We start from the raw sequence: 26,155 nt of genomic DNA, 5'->3' as shown, positions 1-26,155 counted from the left end.
GGAAAAGCACAGTGGGGCCTCCCACCTCCACTGACACTATGCTTATGGCCATCTGGTCTTTTTGAGAAAATGGGGTCACTTCAGGGCACTCAAAGCCAGTGCTCTGGGACAACCCGGAGGGATGGCGTCGGGAGGGAGGTGGGAGGGGGGTTCAGGATGGGGGAACACGTGTACCCATGGGTGATTCTTGTTGATGTATGGCAAAAACCAGCACAATATTTAAAGTAATTAGCCTCCAATTAAAATTAATTAATTAATTTTTTTTTAAAGAAAAAAAAGTGAGGGGGGGGGAAAAAAAGACTTTAAGCTTTGGATGCACCCAGGCTGCAAGAAAATTTGCTTTGCTTACTGGCTTCTGTATGTTGTGCTTTCTTAAGTTGAGACACACCCACATTTCCAGGCAACCATTTAGGAATTCTGTATTTCCAGAAGGTGCTGAAGCCTGAGTAGTCTCTGCCCTGGACAGAGACCCTGAACAGCACCACTTCTGCCCTGAAGGAGTAACACAATGGTCTACACAGCCATGCTGTCCCAGGGAAATACATTGTGAGTCATGTATGTGATTTTCTTTTATAAGGAAGAATTTACTATTTTTAAAAAAATATTTATTTATTTATTTGCTGTGCTGGGTCCTAGTTGTGGGGTCTTCAGTCTTCATTATGGCATATGAGATCTTTAGTTGTGGCATGTGGGAGCTAGTTCCCCGACCAGGGATCTAACCAGGACCCCCTGCATTGGGAGCACAGAGTCTTAGCCATTGGGCCACCAAGGAAGTCCCCATGTATGTAATTTAAAAATTTCTAGTAGCTATATAAAAAACTAAAATGAAATAGGTGAGTTTAATTATATTTATTTGACCCAATATATCTAAAATATGAAGATTTCATCATATAATCAATAGGAAAATGATTCAGATATTTTCATTCTTTTTTATTCATACTCAGTCTTCAGAGTCTCATGTGTATTTTACGCTTTGCTGCTGCTGCTGCTAAGTCACTTTAGTCGTGTCCGACTCTGTGTGACCCCATAGATGGCAGCCCACCAAGCTCCCCCGTCCCTGGGATTCTCCAGGCAAGAACACTGGAGTGGGTTGCCATTTCCTTCTCCAATGCATGAAAGTGAAAGTGAAGTCGCTCAGTCGTATCCGACTCCTAGCGACCCCATGGACTGCAGCCCACCAGGCTCCTCCTTCCATGGGATTTTCCAGGCAAGAGTACTGGAGTGGGGTGCCATTGCCTTCTCCGAGCTACATGGCTAGTGGCTACCAGATTGGACTGCACTGTCCAGAGTTCTTCCACAGACTCCTTGAAGCCCTGGAGGGTCTTTTCTTTTAAACTTTGTAGGCAATAAAGAGCCCGGCTTTTTTTTTTTTTTTTGCCTACACAATGGCACCCCACTCTAGTACTCTTGCCTGGAAAATCCCATGGATGGAGGAGCTTGGAAGGCTGCAGTACATGGGGTCGCTGAGGGTTGGACACAGCTGAGCAACTTCATTTTCACTTTTCACTTTCATGCATTGGAGAAGGAAATGGCAACCCACTCCAGTGTTCTTGCCTGGAGAATCCCAGAGACGGGGGAACCTGGTGAGCTGCCGTCTGTGGGGTTGCACAGAGTCGGACACGACTGAAGTGACTTAGCAGCAGCAGCAGGAATAGCTCACTAGTTAGCCCTTCAGCTGTGTAATTGTCTCTGTTGCTCTCTGAGATGGAGGCTGGTACATTTCAGGGGCCTTCCATTAGGGTGCCCATCACCCCTCACCCCTGTTTATGCTACATTCACACCTTGTCTGTGTTTCATGCTCTGGCACTTTCCGTACTTTCTTTATCCTTTCAAAACTTTCCTTTCCTGGGTTCCTTTTCCCTCAGAATCCTACAAAGGGTTTAGAGGATGATGAAAGTAAGGACTAACAGTCAAAATAGACTGTGGGACTCTTTCTGGGTACTTGCACACATGAACCCACTTCAAAATTACAATCCTCTTGCAGATGGTGAGTGGCAGTGGGTGTGGATGGCAAAGCACTGGAACTGGAAAAAATTCAGAGAGCTTCTAGTGTGATGTTTTGGTTTTGAATTTGAGGTGAAATTTGTATAATATAAAATTAATCTTTTAAAGTATACAGTTCAGGGCAGTTAGTATGTTCACAATGTTGTGTAACCATCACCTCTATCCAGTTCTAAAACATTTCCGTCACTTCAAAGGAAACAGCAAAATTGAGCAGAAAGTCCACAGTTCCCATTTACCCTGTTCCCACACACACACAGCCTTCTCCACTATGGATATCCCACACTACAGGGGACCACTTGTTACAATTAGTGAAGCTGCATTGATATCATTATCACCAAAGTCCAGAGTTTGTATTAGGGTTCTCTCTTCATGTTGTACATTCTATGGAATTTGACACATGTACAATGACATGTATCCACCACTGTAGTAACATACAGAATAGTTTTAGTGCCCTAAAACTCCTCTGTGTTCCCCCTCATTGTGGTTTTGATTTGCATTTCCCTAATGACGAATGACGCTCAGCACTAGTCTAGTGGTTTTTAAGCAGTGCCTCCATAAGACCCCTGAAGGGCTGCCATGGTGAGGAAGAGAAGGCCAAGCATATAGCAGTGGTACTCAAGGCCCCCAAGCCTTCTCCTGCCACAGTCATCCCCTTTGTGTCTATTTGACATTGACTTTGCATTGAATATTTCATCAAGCAAAGGGCTCTAAAGCTAATGTAAATTTGACAGTCACTTACCTGGTCCTACATTTTCTACATCTTCATTTATCATATGATGAAACTGAAATCACAAGAAGCAAAAGATGTTTAGCTAGTGTCTTGAAATTGAAAACCAGTAGTAGAGCCCTCTTTTTGACTCCTGGGCCCATTGTCTTTCTTTTTTTTTTTTTTAATATTTGAGTCAGATCTTAGTTGTGACACATGGATTCTCTAGTTGTGAAGCGAGGGCTTCAATAGTTGTGGCACTTGGGCTCCAGAGGGTGGGGGCTTCAGTAGGGTGGCACACAGGCTTTCTAGCTGTGGCATGTGGGCTCTGGAGCACTTTGGGCTCAGTAGTTGCGGTGTGGGCTTAGTTGCTCCAAGCCATGTGGGATCTTAGTTCCCTGATTAGGTTTTGAATCCATGTCCTCTGCATTGCAGGGCAGATTCTTAACCACTGGACCATCAGGGAAGTCCCCAGTCTTATGACTATACCACCTGCCGTTAATAACAAGAAGAATAATGATAATTACCACATAGGAAATACTTACCACGTGACAGGCACTCTGGTAAGCACTGTCAAGTCTCTTAATAACACTATGAGGTTCACGCCAACATGAGATATATGTCTTCACCATGGGTTGTAAAATCCCTCTTCCCCTCCATAGCTGTGCTCCAGCCATGTGACATTCCTGTCGCTCCGTGTGAAGGCAAGTATGTTCTGACCTCAAGGCCTCCTCCGCCCTGCTCTTTTGTCCTCCTTCATGATAAACTCTTACATTATAGTTTTTGTAGATCTTTCAATGACAGATCATTGGTTTTTCTCAAAAGCTCCTGTAGTAGGTATTGATGTATGTGTTAGTCATTCAATCGTGTCCAGCTCTCTGTGACCCCATGGACTATAGCCTGCCAGGCTCCTCTGTCCATGGAATTCTCCAGGCAAGAATACTGGAGTGGGTTGCCATTTCCCTCTCCAATGTGAATTTTAGTAGTAGTATTTTAGTCGCTAAGTCATGTCTGACTGTTTCGATCCCACAGATCGTAGCCTGCCAGGTTCCTCTGTCCATGGGATTCTCCAGGAAAGAATACTGGAATGGGTTGCCATTTCCTTCTCCAAGTAGGCATTGATACCTCTTTTTAAAATTAAGGAAATTAAGCAGAATCAGTTGTTTAAGATCAAGCACATCTCCACATTCATGTTTGTTCATTATTTTTAAGAATGTTTTAAAATCTCTATTTTGTGCCAGGCACTGTGGATAGGTATTATATGGGATAAAAAGGTAAAATAGAAATGCTTGCTCTGAAGGAGTTTACAGATTAGTCAGAGAAGTGAAATGGAAATATGAACACAAGCTAAGAATTCAAACTGCTATACACAAGAATGCCCACGTGCAAAGATTTCATTAGAGCTAGGTTCATCTGCATACAAAGCCAAATCCCATAATAACAGTGGCATAAATAAAACATTTATTGCTTTGTCACCTAAAGGAGGTCTGGAGGTTAACAGACCTCTGACTCTGGGATCATCAGAGACCCAGACTCCTCCTATCCTGCTCTACCACCTTAGAGCGTGGCTTCCATATTCATAATTCAAGATGATGCTGGACTGCCAGCCAGTCTACTTGAGTCCAGGCAGTAGACAGGAGGAAAAGAAGAAGGGCTAAAATACAGAGTTTCCCAGCTAAGTCAATTTCCTCCAGGCAACCTTCCCAGAGGCCCCATTTACTATTTCTGTTTATCTCACTAACTAAAGATGTTCTCCTGACCTCAGTTAATTGCTGGGGAAGCCGGGAAATGATATTCTTTATCTTTTTTGTTACACCAAAGTAAAATAGGGATACTATTCTAAAGAATAAGCGGAGAATGGAGCCTATCACAGCCTTTTATCAGAAAAGTGAAAGTGAAAGTTGTTCAGCCGTCTCCGGTTCTTTGCGACCCCATGGAATAGTTCGTGGAATTCTCCAGGCCAGAATATTGGAGTGGATTCCCTTCTCCAGGGGATCTTTCCAACCCAGAGATTGAACCTAGGTCTCCTGCATTGCAGGTGCATTCTTAGCCATCTGAGCCACCAGGGAAGCCCTTTTTAGCGGAAGCACCTTTTAATAGTAAAATTAATGTAAATATCTATAAATGGTGATTGGCTCAGCAAATTAATGGATTTATTAACATCATTTTTGCTTATATGTTACAGTGTTTTGAAGAATATTTAATGACATGGTAAAATGTTTATGATACTACATTGAGTGAAAAAAATTACTGTTGTTCTAAGAAAACAATTAAGATACATAAGAACCATAAAAGAGGAATAGCTACTTGATGATATAAAAGAATTCTGGTACTGTACTTGTTTTTAAAAGCGTCCTTATCATCTGGTGATATATTTAGTGATGAAAAATATAATGTCTGGAATATGCTTCATAAATGAAGGAGGATAAAAGGTTGGTGGGGGAATATAGATAAAACAAGAGTGGCCATATGTTGATAATTGTTGAAGCTGTGAATAGATAAATGGAGGTTTGTGATCCTATTCTTTTCTTTTATGCATGTTTGAAATTTTCCATAATAAACAAATTTAAGGATAAAGTATAAGTCATTTAACCTCTGTCTCATTTCTCAAATGGACTAATAATAGTAATTAGCTTGCAGGGTGGCATGGAGATTAAATGAAATGAGAGGGTATATAAAAATACTTGCACATGAGTAAAGGCAGTCAGAAATGCCAATTACTCTCGTAAGGATGTAGCTGGCATAAAGCCAAGTTAGAGACACAAGCCAGATTCTCCAAATCTTTATCCCTGCGGTCTTTCACCCCCTCCCCACCACCTTTGACTTGATACTAACACTAGCTAATGAGAATTAAGTGTTAGGCAAGTTCTAAGCTGATCAGGGGCATTATTGATTCACAGCAACCCTAGAAGGCAGGTACTACTAAAATTCCCATTTGATAGATGAAGAAACTGAGGCACTCCCTAAGCTCCCCAGGGAGTGGCAAGAGGTGCTGGCACAGCTCAGCTGTTCACAGCCAAGGCTGAGGCAGGTTCTATGATAAGTTCTCCCAGACTCCCAATACCACCCCTGTAGGTACCCACCTTCTTGATCTATACATGAGGTCAATACGACCATTGTCACCCCTTTTACTGCCACAGGCTGTGTCACAGTCAAGGCACTCCACCAACTGGCCGTGCAGCCTTGGGTGAATGACTCCTTCCCAGGGCCTCAGAATCCCCTCTGTCCAAGGAAGCAGCTGAACACACTTGTTTCCAAGGGTTCTCTGCCCCTTGTTTTCAGAAGATAAATGTTAATAACATAATAATGACAACAGATAGCCTTTGTTGAGTGCGAAGTATGAACCAGGCATACTGCTAAGCACCTTATAAGCTTTAATTCCTGTAATGCTTACAACAGTCTTTATGAGGCAGGGTCTATTATTATCCCCTTTTTACAAATGAAAAGGTACATTCAGAAAGGGTAAATCACTTGCTCAAGGTCACCAACCTGGTAAGCAGCAAAACTGGGTGTTGAATCCAGGCCCCAGAGTTCAATAAGCAAGAGAAAGCAGCAGATTAAGTGTCACATCATTGCAGCTCTGTTAAGCAGGCTGCATCCAACTTAGAGTTGCCACACTAAATCCTGAGGTCCCAGACAAAGCCATGGGTCTGTGAAACTCAGGAAAGAAGACCCCAGTACTTCTCCCAAGGGATGAGGAAATGTTCTCGGCCTCCATTGTGAAGATCAGAGGGAACAGGTTTCCAATGCCCCACTTAGGAGACACCTGACAGATGGTCGGATTGCGTGGGCTGGTTTGATCTTATGGGTTCACTATATTTGGGATAGTTTTGATTAGTTCACGCCCAGGGCACTCCAGTTGCCAATTATTTACTATCACCCTGATAGAGAGAAGAATGTCTTGTTTGCAAATATTAATATTTAGTAGTTGGACAATCTTCTCAAAGGAGTTTGGGGATATTCTTAGAAAATGATAGACAGCTCCCTGGCTTGGGTAGATAACCAAGCAATGTGCTTCATGGCCCTTCAAAGTCCTGCAGAGGCCCCAGGATCTCATAAATACTCATAAATGCTGCTAGATCGGTTGCTTGTTTGGAGAACGTGATAGGTCAAAACCAGACCAGAAGAGTTCTGTAGTAGAAACATATTTTTGCCAGTTCACCTTTGCTATTCCCTTGTTCATTTCCTCTATCTTGGTTTTCCTTTGGGGAACTAGCTCTCCCTCCCCACTTACTGTTGGTGGGACTGTTCATCAGGGTGCTCCATCCTCCCGGGCCAAAGGAGGCCCATGTGACCCACGGAGGCTGTTCAGATGCTCACTTGGAATATGAATCCTGAATCAAGACACAGTGACAGAAAACAGCACAGGTGCACCCCAAACAGTGCCTTCAAGAGAGCCACCCTGGTTTCAGATATTTTTGAGACCCAGCCATTTAGCCTTTTTCTTCAATAGTTGTATTTTCTGAAGTTATCCAGAGTCTGTTTCTGATGCTGTAACAAAAGCAACATCAAAAAAAGCCAAACAAACCCGAAACCCCTTACTCACACAGGGGTCAATATCAAATGAATGTCAGGACTTTTTACTTAAAAGCTTTTAATCCTGAAAGACAGACCCTTCCTCCCTGGTTCAGCCTCCCCCATCCCCAGAACCCAGGTCCTTCCATTTCCTTCCAGAGCTTCCCGGGTCAGGGTAGAAAAGGGCTCCTGTCAATGTGCTAAGCTTTACCTTGAGGGATGAGTGAGGACACCCTTTAAATTACCTATAAAACCCTTTGATTCACTCAGCAGAGGTTGCCATGGGCAATTTGCTAAGCTTATTGATTATTTTCTGTTTAAATTAAAGTTTGATGTCCTGGAACAGGCTGTGCAGTGTATGGAGTTAATGGAAAAGGTTGAGATCCTGGGGAGAGACACTCGCTGGGGAAATGGAGGGTATTCAAGGGGAAAACAGAGTCTATGAAGAAGAGATTGTCAGTGCCAAGTTGTAGTAAATATGATGGCGATAAAAAAAGATAGAGAATGGAATTCTTTTATGGAGAAGGGTAGCTTCCTGGACATTTAAAGCCTCAGGGAGACAGAGGGAAAAATGTATTCACTCCACAAATATTTGTTACATTTGTGCTTGTTATATGCCAGGCATTGTGCTGGTCATCAGGGACAAATAGCAGGGAAGGTATGATCTCTGCCCTTTGCTTCAAATCAGTGCTTCTGAAAGTGTGCTTCCTGGTGGGGCAACATCCCCACTGCCTGGCAATGTGTTCGGAATGCAAATGCTCAAGTCCTACCTCAAACCTAGGGCTTCCCAGGTGGCGGTAGTAGTAAAGAACATGCCTGCCAATGCAGGAGACATGAGAGACCTGGGTTTGATCCCTGGGTGGGGAAGATCCCATGGAGAAGGGAATGGCAACCCCCTGCAGTATTCCTGCCTGAAGAATCCCATACATAGAGGAGTCTGGCGGGGTACAGTCCATAGGGTTGCACAGAGTCAGATACAGCTGAAGCAACGTAGCACGCACCTCAAGCCTACTGAATCAGAAACTACGGACGTGGGGCCCAGTCCCTTCCAGGTGAATCTGATGCATGCTAAGGCTTGAGAACCGCTTCTCTAGACCCTTAGGGCTCTGAGGAGTGGAGCTCAGTTTGCATTGATTTTTTTTATGGCCAACATCTGTTGAGTATTTATCATTGCCAGGTTTTGTGCTAAGCATGACATACAGGTTTCATTTCACCCTCATGACAACCTTTTTTTAAAGGATGAAATGGAGGTACACTGGAATTAAGTGGGACTGATAGAATTCAAATGCAAGAATTAATCACCCTTCTCTACTGTCGCCCCAACACCAAACACAAGCTCTCTGATTCATCCTGTCCTGGTTAAAGCCAATCTTCAGATAGACACAGAACCCTGGTTTTCTCCAGATGAACTATATTGGCAGAGTTGGGTTTTAGATACTTGGGAAGTAAAAGAGGAGTAAGAAGTATGAAATGTGGGATGAACTTGGAGAGTAGCATTGACATATATAACGCTACCATGTGTAAAATGGGAAGTTATCGTATAGAACAGGGAGCTTAGCAAGGTGCTCTGTGATTACCTAGGGGTTTGGGATGGGGTGGGGGGAGGGAGGTTCATAAATGTACACATATAGCTGATTCACTTTCTTGTACAGCAGAAACTAACACAGCATTGTAAAGCAATTATACTCCAGTCAAAAAAAAAAAAGTGTTTAACGGACTTGGGAAGGTGGCAGAGGGCATAATAGGCCCCAAGGAGAAGCTAGTCAACAGTCCTGCATGCACGGTTCTGCCTCTCTTGTGGGAAGGTAGAATCCACAATTGCCATATATTGATTGAGTATAGGGAACTCTTGTCAATTCAGTCAAAATGAGACTTCATATTATGATACCTAAACCCAAGATCTTTAACTTTTCCACTGTTAGTGTGTATTGGTTGCCCCACTGCTGCTGTGACAAAGTCAGTATTCGTTTCATGCAACCGCTGAAGCAAATTACCACAAATTGAGTGGCTTAACACAAATTTATATCTTACAGTTTTGGAGGTCAGTTCAGTTCAGCCACTGTGTCTTGTCCAACTCTTTGCAAGCCCATGGACTGTAGCACACCAGGCTTCCCTGTCTATCACCAACTCCCCGAGCTTGCTCAAACTCATGTCCATCGAGACAGTGATGCCATCCAATCATCTCATTCTCTGTCATCCCCTTCTACTGCCCTCAATCTTTCCCAGCATCAGAGTCTTTTCAAATGAGTCAGCTCTTCGCATGAGGTGGCCAAAGTATTGGAGCTTCAGCTTCAGCATCAATCCTTCCAATGAATATTCAGGGCTGATTTCCTTTAGGATTGACTGGTTGGATCTCCTTGCAGTCCAAGGGACTCTCAAGAATCTTCTCCAACTCCACAGTTCAAAAGCATCAATTCTTCAGTGCTCAGCATTTTTTATGGCTCAACTCTCACATCCATACATAACTACTGGAAAAACCATAGCTTTGACTAGACAGACCTTTGTTGGAAAAGTAATGTCTCTGCTTTTTAATATGCTGCTAGGGTTGTCATAGCTTTTCTTTCAAGGAGCAAGCATCTTTTAATTTCATGGCTGCAGTCACCATTTGCAGTGACTTTGGAGCCCCCCAAAATAAACTCTGTCACTGTTTCCATTGTTTCCCAATCTATTTGCCATGAAGCGATGGGACTGGATGCCATGATCTTAGTTTTTTGAATGTTGAGTTTTAAGCCAGCTTTTTTGCTTGCCTCTTTGACCTTCATCAAGGGGCTCTTTAGTTCCTCTTTGCTTTCTGCCAGAAGGGTGGTGTTATCTGCATATTTGAGGTTATTGATATTTCTTCCAGCAATCTTGATTCCAGTTTGTGAGTTATCTAGGCTGGCATTTCACACGATGTATTCTGCATGTAAGTTAAATAAACAGGGTGACAATATATAGCTTTCACATACTCCTTTCCCAATTTGGAACCTGTCCATTGTTCTATGTCCAGTTCTAACTGTTGCTTCTTGACCTGCATACAGATTTTCTTGGAAGCAGGTAAGGTGATCTAGTATTTCCATCTCTTTAAGAATTTTCCACATTTTCTTGTGATTCACACAGTCAAAGCGTTTAGCATAGTCAATGAAGCAGATGTTTTTCTGGAATTCTCTTGCTTTTTTTATGATCCAGTGGATGTTGGCAATTTGATCTCTGGTTCCTCTGCCTTTTCTAAATCCAATCTGAACATCTGGAAGTTCTTGGTTCATGTACTGTTGAAGCCTGGCATGGAGAATTTTGAGTATTACTTCGCTAACATGTGAGATGAGTGCAATTGTGCGGTAGTTTGAACATTCTTGGGCATTGCCTTCCTTTGGGATTGGAATGAAAACTGACCTTTTGGAGGTCAGAAGTCTAAAATCAAGGTGTTGGCAGGCTGTGTTCCTTTTGGAGGCTGGATTCAGGGGTGAATCCATATCTCTAGTTTCCCAGTTTTTGGAGGCTGCTTGTATCCCTTGGCTTTTGATCCTCTCCTCCATCTTCTCTGCTGCCATTCTTACATCTCCAACGGACTCTGAGCCTCCTTTGTCCCTCTTGTAAGGACCATGGTGATTATATCAGGACCACCTTGATAATCTGGAATAATCTCATCTTCATATCCTAACTTAATCACATCAGCAAAATCCGTTTGCATTGTAAGATAACATATTCACAGATTCTGGGAAATAGGATGTGAATGTCTTTGCAGAGGCATTATTCTGTCTACCTCACTTTGTGACCTTAGGAAAGGCATTTTTCTTTCTGAAAGCCTCCAGTTCTCTCCAAAAATGGGGACCATCATAATTCTCAGTCTTAATCTTATAGGTCTATGATTGTAATGAGTGGGCATGTCATTTCAATCACGGATGTAAATAGTATTACTGCCTCAGTTTCCTTATCTGGCAAATGGGTATAAGAGTGGTATTTCTTTTTCTTCAGTTAAAACTATGTACTGTTTACTTGCCCTGAGCTACATGGTGGTCGTGTTGGTTTGGAAAGGACTTGACATGCATCCGCCACAGAAAAAAACAGTAAGATGTACTTACAGTAGTTGTGTAAGTTAGTTAGGTTTTAGAGCCTTAAATATGTGTCAGCAACAGGCAGAGATGAGGCTGATTCTCTTGAGAAACCAACCATCTGATGACTCATATCATCATGCAATGTTTGGAAGAGAAGCAATAAGCCCAGGTCCCAAGATGCTCCAGCGATTGTGAACTTAAGAGTCTGCCCGCTGAGCTGAGGGTCAAAATGAGCCTCTTTGCCCCCCATGGTAGGTGGCAGGTAGGGGCTGTGTGTGCCCACTGGAGGCTGTTATTGCCAAGTCCCTTGATCTGCATTTGTTGGGGATCGAGAACAAAAAGCAGCAGCCAGGTCCACCAGAAGAGAGACATTAAAGTTGATTAAGTGAAGGGGCCAATTATCGTCTGGCTTCATGCAGTGTTGAGTTAATTAGCCTCTACAAAACAACAACAGCTGCCTTAATGGTGGGGCAGGAGGCCCAGCAGAGGAGCCATGGGAAGAGAAGTGATAGGGTTAGTGCTTAATAACTTGGCTGCAGTGAGCCCTGCTCCACTAAAAACGGAGAACAAAGCCCTGGGCAAACTTTCCTGCCGGCCTGCAGACAGTGCCTGGGGCAGAGAACCAGACCCTTCCAGGGTCCTCCCCCCGAGGGGGAGACCAAACTCAGACCTCAGACTTGAGTTTCTATCTGAGCCTATTAAGCACAGCCTAGTTTACCTTCTATCTAAAATCACTATGCGACAGCTTTTGTCTGGATTCTCAACTTTATAATTCGCATTGTTACCGAATGGTGATATTTTTTGCCTTGTTCCAAAAGTAATATATATTCTAGGGGGAACATTTGGAAAGTATATAAAAGAGGATAGAAATATCCCTCCATCCTGCGATAGATTCTTTTATTAATTAACCATTTATTGTTCACCTGCTAAATGCCAGGACTGTTCAAGGTGTTCAGACAAAGTATCCATCAGTTTTGCTTTTTCTCCCTGCAAATAGATATGCTCTTTTACAAACTGGACTCACTATGCATGATCTTTAATAACCTACTGTTTTAAGCAATATGTCATGAACATTTTTCCCACCTTGTTAAAGTATATTTTTAAACAACTCAGCCTTTATGGTTCCACTAATTAAGCTACATTTTAGCTGTCCATTTATTGATGCCTTCTGCTTCCTCTTCTAACAAAGTTCTTGAGGGCATAGACAATCGCTCTCTCTCTTTTTAAAATCACTATATTCCTAATGCCTAGATGAGAGCCAGGCATGGGGTAGGTACTCACTAAAAATGTGATGAATGAGTCAGCAAACGGCTAAACAAATGTAACCAGTCACTTTTTATGGGTTACTGAGATTGCTTTCATTTCTTTTCCATTATAAAAATGCTTTGTATCAGTTAATATTGGGTTCAACCACAAGTGACAGAAAATCCCCCAAAGCAGTGACTTAAACAGATAAAAGTTTGCTTCTCTTTTGAAAAAGTTCAGGAATTGAGTCCAGGGCTGGTCCAGTGCTTTGCTGGGCTGGTCCAGTGTTTTGCTATCCACTGGCATGGACTCCATTTAAGTTACCCCATTGTTCAAGATGGCTTGAACCCTGTCCAACTACATTCCAGCCAAAAGCAAGGAAAGGAAGGGAAGAGAAGGACATATACTCTTTCTTTAAGGACCCTTCCTGGAAGTTCCATATATGGCTTGCATTCTCATTAGTCAGAATTGGTCACATGAGCCTGTCTAACTGCAAGGGAATCTGGGAAATGTGGTCTTAATTATGCAGCTAACATTCAGGGCTACTGCTAATGAGAAAAAAAGGGAAGGGAACTAGGGAATCATTAATTGGGATGGCTATTGGACTTCTGCATTGACCCCAACCTGTCAAGCTAGCCCTTCCTTTATGTGGCCCTTAATGATTCCGAATGGGGATCTGGATATCGATCCAGTCAGCCTGGCTTCTTGGTCTCAGTCCTGGGGCCAGTGCACCAGGAAGGTTTCAGAGCTTTCATCTCTCTGCTGCAAACTTCATCTTGCCAGTTGACATAGCCATGGCCAAAGATTGACTCAATAAAGCTGCCCCGTTTCCCGGAGGATGTTTTTCCAATTAGTGCAAAGAGGAAGTTCCAGCTGTGAGGACAGGAATCGAGTTCTGTCCTGAAACACAGTGATTATTAGTAACAATCAATCAAATGGCCTCTGAGGACAATGAGAGAAAGCCAGCTCTCAAGGATTCTATGTGGGACAAGGAGGACGGGCTGCCTATAACAAGAGGTGGTGTGGCTCCATCACAATGCTACCAAGCTTCTGAGACAGCGAGGGACTTTGTAACAAGGTTTTATTGCCTGCAGTAAAAATCCTGCCAAAACGCATTCAGAAACGTGCAGGGAGACATGTATTCATTATTGTGCCCCTAGCAGCTATCACAGGAAACCATCTGGGCTTGGTTGGCCTATAAATTTGCAGCTTGCAGTTGGGTGGGCTACGAGGACTTGGCCAAGTGGGAAGGCAAGGTGTGAAGTGGATCTGGCAGGTTCCACACACAGGGCTAGCTCAGAGTCACCATTTCTGGCAGCTATTTTTCTTTCAAATTTTTTTATTGTGAAATATATCACACAAGTTTCTGTGGTTCAGTTGCTAAGTCATGTCTGACTCTTTGAACCCCATGGACTGTGGCTCGCAAGGCTCCTCCGTCCATGGGATTTCCCAGGCAAGAATACTGAAGCGAGTTGCCATTTCCTTCTCCAGGGGATCTTCCCGACCCAAGGATCGAATATGCATCTCCTGCATGGGCAGGCGGATGCTTTACCACTGAGCCACCAGGCAAGCCCCAAATCACACATACAGAAAAGTGAACAAAACATAAATGTATACTTTAACAAATTATTATAAAGTGAATGCATAGGTAACTATCACCTTGGTCTGCCAGCCCGCCAAAACTTCCATGTGCTATTTCCTAAACACAGTGCTGTCTTTTTCCTCAAATATAATAACCTTGACTTTAATGAGTATACCTTCCTTGCCTCACTTTACTGTTGTCACTGAAGTATTCACCCCAAAATGGTATAATTCAGTTTGTCTATTTTTGAACCTTCTGTTGTTGTACAGAATCATCAAGTTCATATTCTTTTGTGTCTAGACGTGTTTTTGTGTGTGAGTGTATGAGTGGTCAACATTATTTTTTTAATACTTATCCATATTCCCCGTGGACAGAGGAGCCTGATGGGCTGTATAGTCCATGGGGTCACAAACAGTCAGATACAGCACAGCACAGCATCGCGTACGACTCTGGTTTCTTCATTTTCATTTCTGAATATTATTCCACTTACCTATTTTACTGCTTTGGAACATTTTACGGATCCTAGACATTTGGGTAGTTTTCAGTTTGAGGCTATGACAGACAAAGCTGCTGTGAACATTCTTGTACATGCATCCATATGCATCTATGTGTGAGTTTCTCCACAGCTGTGATTCTCAAACTTAATTGTGTTATGAAAATAGTCAAGGGCCTCTTAAAATTCAAATTCCTGGTCCTTCTCTCTAATGATTCTCATTCAGTTAAGTCCAGGGTAGTGCCCACACCATTTCCAACATATTGTTAGGTGATAACAGGGAGAAGTTGAAAGCAACCTAAATGTCAGGTAATGGAAGAAGAGATATCATTTTGTCAACAAAGGTCTGTATAATCAAAACTATGGTTTTTCCAGTAGTCATATATGGAAGTGAGAGTTGGTCCATAAAGAAGCCTCAGTGCCAAAGCATTGATGCTTTCAAACGGTAGTGCTGGAGAAGACTCTTGAGAGTCTCTTAGATGCAAGGAGATCAAACCAGTCAATCCTAAAAGAAATCAGCCCTGAATATTCATTGGAAGGAATGATGCTAAACTCCAATATTTTGGCCACCTGATGTGAAGAGCCGATTCATTGGAAAAGACCCTGATGCTGGGAAATATTGAAGGCAAAAGAAGAGGGTGGCAGAAGATGAGATGGTTAGAAAGCATCACCAGTTCAGTGGACATGAATCTGAGCAAAGTCCAGGAGATAGTGGAGGACATAGGAGCCTGGTGTGCTGCAGTCCATGGGGTTGCAAAGAGTCAGATGCGACTTAGCGACTGAACAACCATGAAGGAATGGATAAGTCAACCATAGAATATTGTGCAATTATTCAAATAAAGGCAGAAGCAACATGAATAAGTGAATTGAAATTAATTAATGAATTAGTATGATGCTAATTGAAAAAAAGACAATGAATTTCTGTTCATTAAAAGACACCATCATGAGGTTTAAAGACGCGTCTCAGCAAGGAGAAGATATTTTCACACATATGAATGACAAAGGAACTGTATTCAGAATAGATAAAGGACAGATAACATAATAGAAAAGGGGGCAAAAGATTTGAACAGGCATTTCCTGAAGTAGAAATCCAATAGCTAATAAACACTTGAAAATGTGCTTAATGTTTATTGATAATCAGGAAAATGCAATTTAAACCACAAGGAGATACCACTGTACACTCAATAGACAGGTTAGCATTTAATTCAGATAAAGCCAAGTGTTGGTAAGAATGTAGTGATGGGAATATAAAAGTGGTACAACCACCTTAGAAACTGACATTGTCCAGTAAAGATGTTACAAGTGCATACCCTATAACATAGAAATTCCACTCAAGAGCATATATTCTAGATTAGGTATCCAGCAAACCTTTTCTGTAAAAAATCAAATAGTAACTATTATAGGCTTTCCGGGCCAAACTCTGTCTTACAACTACTCAACTCCACTGAGCACTAGCTTGGTCATAGATAATACATAAAGAAATTGGCATAACTGTGTGCCAAAAGAACTTTATTTATGGACACTAAAATACAAAGACAAAAATAAATACATCTGTAAGAGAAGAAAGATGCACTGGAAAAATACTGGAAGAAATTACAATGATGATAAGAGTAGTTATGAATATGAGTGGTATTTCCTTTTTTCTATTTTCTAAACCTTAGGTAATGAAGTTATATAAATTTATCATCAAAATGAGTTAAATAAGTTAAAGAGCCACTTCCCATTAGTAACTGACTCCTATTTTCAGTACCTGTCATGTATCCGGCAAGATGCTAAATGCCTTATGTATGTGATCTTGTTTAATCTCCAGAGCCCTTGTGGGAGGAGTGTTTTTAGATTATTGCCTCCTTATGAATAAGAGGAGGAGGAGGAGGCTTACAAGGGCAGGTACTTCCCGCAAGTTACACAGTGAGAGCAGAGCTGATGCACAAACGTGAATCTACCACACCCTCTGGTCTTCACCACTACACCAGCCTAATTCCACTTGCTAGAGCAGTGGTCTCCAAACTGGCACCTGGAACCAGTTCCATGGAAGACAGTTTTTCCACAGACCAGGTGGATGGGGGGTAGTTTTAGGATGATTCAAGTGCATTACATTTATTGTGTACTTTATTTCTATTATTTTTGAATCAGCTCCACTTCAGATCATTACCCGGAGGTTGGTGACCCCTGTACTAGAGAACCATGGCATCTTTCAGAGGGAAATGAGGTTAAGAATGGTTAAAGTGCAGTTCAACCCAAAGCAAGTAGGTCATTAGCTTTTAGACCCCCACCTTGGCCCAGTGCCTCTGATTCTCAATCCCGTCTCATGTGAATGAGCCAGGTGATTTTAGATGGTGTCTGAATCCTGCTGAGCCCCAGCTTAGTCTTCTGTCAAATGCAACGACGCAGCCCACCTCGGAAGTGGTTGCATTGATTAATGAGATAATATATAACCCATGTCCTTCAAAAGGGAGGCACTTGTTAATTTATTTCCCTCCACCCAAGGACACAGGAAACTTTAAGAAGCCTTTTCCTGTCACTTGGTCTCTGGTTATTGTCCTGGGTGTAATGGAGTGGAAAACTCTATACATGGCTCCCTCTGACAGTGAATTTCTAATCTTAGAAAACTTAATGGTTTTTGTCAACCTGATTGTCCAGTGAGAGCGGATTAGGAGAATGACTTCCTTGTCACTGGGAAGTTGACTTGCTTCACAGCGTTTTTCCTGGTGCCAGTGGGAGGCATGATCGATACAACACAGACCTAAATACTTACCTGCGGTTTCGAAGTGAGGACAAAGGTTGGGTGTTCCATTTATGTGCCTTCCGCCATTTCCATGTAGACCCAGGGGTAATGTGCATTAAAGCGGTTTAGGCGGGCGACCTGCAGCTCTGCAGTCTGAAGGGCAGACCAGAAATCGAGCAGTTGCTTCCTCCTGAGCAGCAAAGCACAGGCCCCTCAGGCTCAAGCTGGGTTTGTCTTTTCTTGCTCTGTTTTTCCCGTCTGGGAAAGGAGGGTCCATTAGTTACTGTCTGTGCTACAGGGGAAGGACGGCCTTGCTTTTTTCTGTATCAGGACATCCCAGACATCATGCACTGGGGCAAAAATGGATGGTGACTGCTAATGGAGACGCAGTTTCAAATCCCTACCCACTGTCTGCCTATCGCCGGGAGCATCTCTCCCACCAGGCTACTCTCTAAAGCAGATGGAACTCGGGCAGCCTCAGCCAGAATTTAGTCTCCCAGGGAAACTCCTGCCCTGTCCAGGGAAGCCCTCTCAGTCCTGGCGGGCAAAACAAAGCCTCATCTTATCTGAGGCACTTAAAATGATGTCATTTCCTCAGGGATATCAGATGAGGCAGGTCCCCTGTACTTTTACTTCGTGCTACTTATTTTAACTAGAAATAAATCAGTATTTACATCATTAGAATGTAATCTTCCTGAAGGCAAAGCTGTCTACATGCTTTGTTCACTGCTGAACTGCAGTGCTTAGCAACACTTGTGCCATGTGGTAGGTACTCAGTAAATATTTGTTAAATACATGAATTAATAAATCAGTTATATATAATTACTTGTTTATGTCCTGTCTCCCCTATTTATGAGAGAACCTCCATGAAAGAAGGAACTGTGTTTATCTTATCCATCCTGTATTCTCAGGACCCAGATGAGAACCTGGCACATAGTAGGTGCTCAATAAACACTGAAGAAGAATGAAGTATTTAAATTTTTTATACTGAATTAATGATAATTTTATTCATGTAACAAATGGTATCACAGTTATTTTTAGAAAAAGAGAGTAAGGTAAAAGACATATCTCCCACCACTCTTAAGCAGCTACTTTCATTATTTTGATGTTTTTCCTTTCAGGGTTTTTCCACTGTGTGTTTAACACATAATTTTATTCAGGTCACTTTAAGTGCACACGTGTGCACACACACACGCACATCAACAGCTGTCCAGGTGGCAGGGATTTTTATGAATTTAAGAGCAGGAAGGGAGGACTGGATGAATAATGTCTCTCTTATTGTTATAACTAATTGTTGGTCCTGCAATGGGATTGATAGCATCATGGGAACAGCCAGCAAGAAGCATTGCTCACTAAAGGTTTACCCCTGGGGTCAAGGCAAATCTGGCTATGGAAAAAATTTGCAGGTTAGAAATAATCCACAGGAAAAATGCTTTATTTTTATGCTCACAAATCAGGGAAACTTGCCGTGGCCACTGCTAAACATTAACTGGTTATATACACTGCAGTGGGCTTAGCGGCTCAGGGCTCATTTCTCAGGCTTTTTTATTTGGATCATTATGTAGAAATCAACCCAGTTTCTATCTTTAAGGCCCTGGTGATACAGTGCCAACAAGTGACTCTGACTGTATTTATAGAAGTGAGGAAACCACTGTATACTTTAAAAAACAAAACAAATCCACACCCTGCTCTGTTATTTTCAAAATACCTTTCTGAATGTTTAGAGGAAAATGGGTCTACTCCCTGTAAGATGCAGCCCATAATAGTAGAAAGCCTCTTAGGTTACATGAGGAAAATTCATGCAAATTCCTTATTGATAAATAAGGTAGACAGGAAGTTGAGTGAACAAATTATCTATTGTTAGGGGAACTACTTTGAGGCTTGGATACAGACTGTGTTGACTGGAGGATAAGAGATTTATCTTGATCTGGATCTATTGTCTTTTTTTCTGTTCCTTATCTGCAATAGCAAACAGGGGTAAATGGTGAAGGGAGGGGATTTATTTGAGATGAATAAAACAACGCTCTTTCAGGAGATGGTTCAGTGCAGCGGTCCCCAACATTTCTGGCACCAGGGACTGGTTTCGTGGAAGTCAGTTTTTTAAAAAATCATTGTATTTATTTATTTTTATTTTTGGCTGTGTTGGATCTTCCTGTGACTCAGGTGGTAAAGAATCCGGCTGCAATGCAGACTTGGGTTCGATCCCTAGGTTGGGAAGATCCCCTGGAGAAGGGAATGGCAACCCACTCCACTATTCTTGCCTGGAAAATTCGAGCCACCAGGGAAGCCCTGTGAAAGACAGTTTTTCCATGGATGGGGTGGGAGGATGGTTTTGGAAAATTCAAGTGCCTTACATTTATTGTGCACTTTATTTCTATTATTATTACATCAGCTACACCTCAGATTATCAGGCACTAGATCCCAGAGGCTGGGGACCCCTGGTTTAGTGGAAAGGCAGATGAACTGGGTGCTGGTTTCTAGCTCTCTGACCATCTTAATGTGTGAACCTGGTCACCCTTCTGGGAGCTGGGGATGACAGTGACCTCATCTCACCTTCACAGAGTTGTTTGGAGGATCAAATAAAACCCTGGCAGTGGAAGCACTTTGAAAACATGTAGTTAAATGGTTTTTAAATGAATGGTAAGGCTCAACATTGCAGGAGGAAGCCATACTATTGAAAAGCCCTGGTGAGGAATTTCGATATTCAAGCTCCAGCAGCCATAAAGGAGAGAAACTGAGCCCAGCTGAGAACTTGGGACTTTTGTATATTAGAGGCACACAAACAGAGAGAGAGAGAGAGCAGTTTTCTCAAGCATTCAAAAGATTGCCCTCGTGTGCTAAGTCACTTCACTCATGTCTGACTCTTTGCAACCCTGTGGACTATAGCCTACCAGGCTCCTCTGTCCATGGGGATTCTCCAGGCATGAATACTGGAGTGGGTTGCCATGCCTTCCTCTGGGGGATCTTCTGGACCCAGGGATCAAAACCTGGGTCTATCCAGCATTAGGAGGCAGGCTCTTTACCACTAGCACCACCTGGGAAGCCCAAAGAGAAAAGTTTCAGCAGTAACCGGCTGTGTGTGTGCTAAGTAACTTCAGTGTCTGACTGCAACCCTATGGACAGTAGCCTGTACTTGATAACAGTTGAGTTAAATGGGAAAGAGCATGTGTATGTGTTTCTACTTCTTTGATTTTTCCTTTCTATGATGTTGACGTTATTTGTAAAATGAAGATGGGAAGAGACATCCATTTAAGCAGAATTCTAAGAAAATTAGATTTCTAGGGTTAAATAGTAAATTTTGTCTTATTGTCCCCAGTTTTTAATAACTGAAACTGCTGGATCTGTTAAACAATATATTACCTTCAAACAGGCTTATTGAATTCACTTATCCATTCAACAAATATGAATTGAGTATCCAGCTGAATGTACACGGGAGAAATAATTTGCTAGAGTCTCTAGGGCAGTTCTTATAGTCCCAAACCCACTGGGCATTGCAAAGTTTCCCAAGAAGAAACTAATAAAGAAATTGCAAGAGCAAAGCACCATTCAGAATTTGGAAAAGAAACATCAAATGCGGTTGCGGGGACTAATGACACATATTTTCTGCTCCTTCCTGGACACACAGAGGGACTCATTCCCCAGTTTCCTTTGCATGTAACAACAGCCACAGGACTATATTCTAGTCAAGGAATAAGAAATTGCTCATCACTTTCAAGTTTGGCCCATAAAATCCTCTCCCACAATGCTCTTTCCTGCTCCAGCTGGCTAGAATCCAGGGGACCTCACACGTTGAAGATGGCAGAACCTCCATCAATCTGGATCCCTGAATGACTGCACAGAAGAAGCCTGCCCTGTGAGCTGTTCACCAAGCTACTGCCATTACGAGAACATGAAGTCAATCTCAATTATGTTGTGTCATTAGGCTTTTGGGGTCTGTTGGTTCAGCAGTTATACTAATTAAACTAATTCATATGGCAACCAAGTCTTCACATTTTAGGCCTATAAGAAGGAAGAAATCAGGAACTGTAACAGATATCAGCAATGGGTGCTTTTGCTGTCATTAAAAATTTCAATTTTTAATGGGATTCTTAGTCTGATTGTTCCAGGGACTTGCCTTCTAGGAGAATCATCTACACTTTTCTCTGCCTTGGTGTTTCCATGGCAAGAGAGTAGATATATAGATAGATAGAGATATACAAATATAAAGATATATTTCAAAGTATAGTATAAACATAAACTCTTTCAAGGGTAGATGGATGCAGATACAAAAGCAGAGTGTAAGGCATCAGAAAGAACCCGGCTTTCTGTATCTCTGATCATTTCTCTGCCAACCCAGCCCTGCCAGGGTATCCACAGTGATGTCAGGCATCTGTAGCCTGAGTCTTACCCAAGCCCTGGGCCAATGGGAGCCTGGCCTCATACCACACCGGGAAACTGCTATCTATCAATGAGCAAACTTGTGCCTGAAAATAGGCTCTCTTCAGTTGCTTCAGCCTTCAGTTAGGATGCTTTGGTTGCAAGTGATAGAAAATGCCGGCCAAGCTGCATTAATAAATTCCCTATTTCTGCTAATAGGGAATTTATTAATATATGCAACTGAAAACCCAGGACCAGGGACTAGCTCCAGGACCAGCTGGATTCAAGGGCTGCAACGGCATCATTAGAAACTGTCTCCTCTTTGTTCTACTCTTTTTCTTCCTTCAGTCTCCATTTTGCCTGGCCACAAATGGTTGCAGCAACATCAGCTACCTAAGGTAACTGCTCTTCTCTGAACCAATCCCAGTGGCCAGAGAGGCACAGTGCTTTGATTGGCCAGGTTTGGTCACGTGGTCTACTCTGGTGGCTGGATGTAAGAACTCTACACAGGTGGCAGGGACGGAAAGCAGGGAAGAGATGGCTTCCTGGGGGAATGGCAAAGGCTATTACCAAGAAAGGGAGGGTGAGTGCCAAGGAGGCAAACCTTTCTGGGTACAGAGAGGTTAAGGTCATAAGCACTGTGCTGTGCCTTTCTGCCTCCTTGCTCCCGGTGGTACTAACCCACCTCCCTGGCTCTTCTAGAACCTAGTGAGATAGACCAGAGCCCTAGTTCTGAACCCCAGCAGCAGGCTACAAATCCTGTCCCCTTTGCTTGATTCTTTTCCCAGCATTGGTTTCTAGGTTTCCCTAATCCTGCAGGAGACCAGGGGCAGGGATGGGCAGCTTTGGGCTCTATAGCAGAATTCCTGCCTGTGCATCTTGCTACTGGCTTCTCTCACTGCTCTTCTTTCTGGTCTTTTGGACCGTCCAGTCTACATACACCATTCTGCCTGCTCCATCAGTTTGGGTTCCTTGGTCATCATCATCTGCTTACATTGCACTTGGGTTTTATTCATACTCTTTTGGACATCATTGTCAAGTTCTCAAGAGATGAGCTTCCATCTGTTTGGTCTCATGGTATTTCTGGTTCAGCCTTCCTTCTTCTCCCAACCTCAGTCCCACCTGCTCCCACAACCAGCCCTGTTCTGTACTTCAGACACCTCTAGATTTTGTCAGCCTGATAGGCTCCTAGGATGGGAGGCCTGGGCGTCCAGCAGCTCTGAGAGGGACAGTCAAGTGTCTTCTGGACCACCCTGGGCCAGAGGCACATTCTCTACAATTGGGCTAGAGCTCTGACCTTGTGACCCTTCTCTGGCCTTATAAAGTGGGAAGACTGGTGCTGTTTGTAGATCTGAAAATAAAACCCCTTTTAATGCATATGTGTTATAGCTCATCAGCATGCAGGCCTGGAGACAGCTCATGAACAGAAAATATCCTAAGTCCTGAGTTGGTTGGAAGTAGAGGAAATACTGTGGGTTCCCAGAGGTCTGTGTAGGAGCCATCCCATGTGGACAGGGCCTTCTTCATCAATCTTGGGGGAATTCAGGATGCTTCCATGAAAACCATCTTGAGCCTATTAGGTTTCAGGAAAAAAGGAAAAATGTTCCTTATTTGGAAACTAATGAAAACACTTATAAAGATAAGAATAATGGTATTTTATTGAGTCTTTTCTATAATATTAATATGTTCCAAGTATGTTAGAAGCCCTTTACATATCTCATTTGCCATGAATCCTTACAACACTTTCATGAGATGATTATAATCTCTACTTTTTATAGGTAAGAGGTAGGAAGCTCAGGAAGGCAAAATAATGTATCCACAGCTACACAACTAGTAAGTGACAAGGACTAAGGTTCAAATACAACCAGTCTCACACTAGGGGCTACATCAAAGTGCTTAGTTTTAGAAGAGGTTCAGGCTTTATAAAGGGCTTACATGAGCTGTGGACAGTCCCAGGTTGAAAATGCTAAATCAAAGCAGAGGAGACAACAGGTTGTCAGTCTGGTCCTCAATTAGAGATTAGGCTCAGCCAGTGTCACACACAGGGACAAAGACGGACCAGGAACCCCAGTGCTCAGGAAATCAGGTTGCCAAGTTCTGAATAACAAGTGTAGGAGGCCCGAGGCTGGGGCAGGGGGCAGGGGGCAGGGCCAGAGAGAAAGGTGATCTGCCAGGAGCCAACTGACCTGGCTCTGAATGTGCGGGTGTTTCTCCCCGCCAGTGTGTATCTTGGCTCACAGTTCAATCCCTTTGTGCTGAATCAGGACCTCAAGGCATAGTTCATGGAGGGCTGGGAGGGGGCAGAAGTGGTCAGCCAGAACTCAGAGACCACATCAAAGCATTTTCTGTGTTGAGTGTCCCACCACGAAGCCACACAATGCCAGGGGGACTCTGTGAGATATTTAAGGTGTGTGCAGAAGAAAGAAATGGGAAACAAGAAAACAAGAATTTGCAGGAGGGCAAGAGCAGAGAAGGACAACACCAAGGTGATTGTGAGGTCAGAGGATCAAGCTGTGTCATTTACTGCCTTGCCCCACACTACTGCTCCCAGAAACCTGTTCAGGGGTCAAGGTGGGAGGGCAGGCTATACTGAACAACCTGGGCTTCCTTCCCCCACATTTGTCCACTCTTCTGAACAAATTTTGAGTATAAAATATCTCTCCCTAGGCAGGAAGAGTTCTAGTAATAAGATGCCCAGAGTTAGTTATGACACTGAAGCCTCTCACAGGAAGGAAATATTTTTTTATGTCATCATAAAACTGCTCAACTCCTCTAAACCTGCTGTGGAAATGGTGACTCTGAGGACAGAGTGGAGATAAGAGCATCTGACCTGAAGCCGAGGCAGAAGGGAAAGCGAGGGACACAGGTCCCCTCCCAGCTCAGAGTCACACTGGCTTTTCTACTGCATCCCCAGTCAACAGGAAAAAACAACACAGTCAGAGAGGAAAATAAAAGGACAAATGGGAGTCCCTGGACTAGGCCCAGCCCTGTCCAGAGGAATTAAGCCTGTAGAATCTCCCAGGGTGCAGTCATCTCCCTGGTAGGGGCAGGTGTGGGTGGGTAGGGGCAGGTGTCTGTGTATAGCTGCCCTGAACTCTCTGCTTAACTAGAGCACCTTGTCCTGTTGTTCAATTGCTAAGTTGCATCTGACTCTGCAACTCCGTAGACTGTAGCATGCCAAGCTCCTCTGTCTTCCACTATCTCCCAGGGTTAGCTCAAACTCATGTCCATTGAGTTAGTGGTGCCTTGTAACCATCTCATCCTCTGCCAACCCCTTCTCCATTGCCTTCAATCTTCTCCAGCATCAGGGCCTTTTCTAATGAGTCAGCTCCTCACACAGGTAGCCAAAGTATTGGAGCTTCAGCTTCAGCATCAGTCCTTCCAGTGAATATTCAGGATTGATTTCCTCTAGGGTTGACAGGTTTGATCTCCTTGAAGTTCAAGGGACTCTCAAGAGTCTTCTCCAGCATCATAGTTCAAAATCATCAATTCTTTGGCGCTCAGCCTTCTTTATGGTCCAACTCTCACATCCATACATGACTGTCCTGGTCCCACCTAAAGTAAGTCAGTGTAGGTCTGCCAGGTTGCGTTCACAGACCTCTCCCTCAGATAAGAGGTACCCCAACATCTGAGCTCTGGAGGCAGCAAGACTTCTGTCCAAATGTCACTCTGTCATTTCTAACTGAGTCATCTTGGGTGGCTGCCCCTCTCTGAGCCTCTATTCCCTCATGAAGTTGGGGAAAACAGTGCCAATCTCCCAGTGGTTTGAGGCTCAGAGACAGAGAGGGCAAAACACTGCTGGTGAATCTCAAAGCTTTGTATCTAAAGATATTATTACACCGTTGTCCCACCCAGAGCCTTAATGGTATGTTCCCTTCCAGAGATGCAGCTTTGAGGGTCTTTGTCACACAAGCCCTGGAGACAGAGGTGAATAAGGCCTCTTATTCACCAGGGCATGCAATGAGCAGGGAAAACAAGACAGGCAGACACCATTAGAATCAACACGAAATGTGCTGAGATGACTGAGCAGCTCCGGGAGCTCTTGAGAGTGAAGAGTGTCCACCTAGGGGATACAGCAAATAGGCATAAGACCTGGGCTTTGAAGGGTGAGCAGGATTTTATTAGACAAAAAGTAATTAGTAGAGAAAGGGAATTTTAGGAAGAAGGAGCTACGTGAACAAAAGTATAGTGATTTGATATGACCCAGAGTATTAGGAGCAGCATGAATGGTCTAAAAGGCTGGAGAATAGAGTACATAATGGGCAGTGACAAGAGGGAGGTGAGAAAGGCAAGCTGGTCAAGACTTAGACATGGTTACTACAACCAAGAATGATCCCATAAAAGTAAGGATGCTATCCCAGAGGACTTCCTGTGATGGAAATGTTCTGCATCTGCACTGTCCAGTATGGTAGCCAGTTGGCCTTGTGTGGTTGTTGTTCAGTCGCTCAGTCATGTCTGATTCTCTTTGCGACCCCATGGACTTGTAGTGTCTCTG

General features: G+C 43.2%; 1 protein-coding gene across 1 annotated transcript in view; it reads left to right on the top strand.

Annotated features, from left to right (window-relative positions):
• Positions 1-457: 457 nt before the first annotated feature.
• The window catches only part of LMO2 (LIM domain only 2), a 64,157-nt gene continuing 38,459 nt past the window's right edge, over positions 458-26,155 (top strand). The window contains exon 1 of the mRNA XM_086341108.1: positions 458-546. The gene's annotated coding sequence lies outside the window, so the exon portion shown is untranslated. The remainder of the gene's footprint in view (positions 547-26,155) is intronic.

This window comes from Bos grunniens, chromosome 15 (assembly GCF_055505025.1).
Source record: "Bos grunniens cultivar Pamir isolate PY7600 chromosome 15, Bosgru_T2T1.0, whole genome shotgun sequence".
Classification (NCBI taxonomy): Eukaryota; Metazoa; Chordata; class Mammalia; order Artiodactyla; family Bovidae; genus Bos; species Bos grunniens.
The sequence above is the reverse complement of the archived record's forward strand: the minus strand, read 5'-3'. Positions and strand labels throughout refer to the sequence as shown.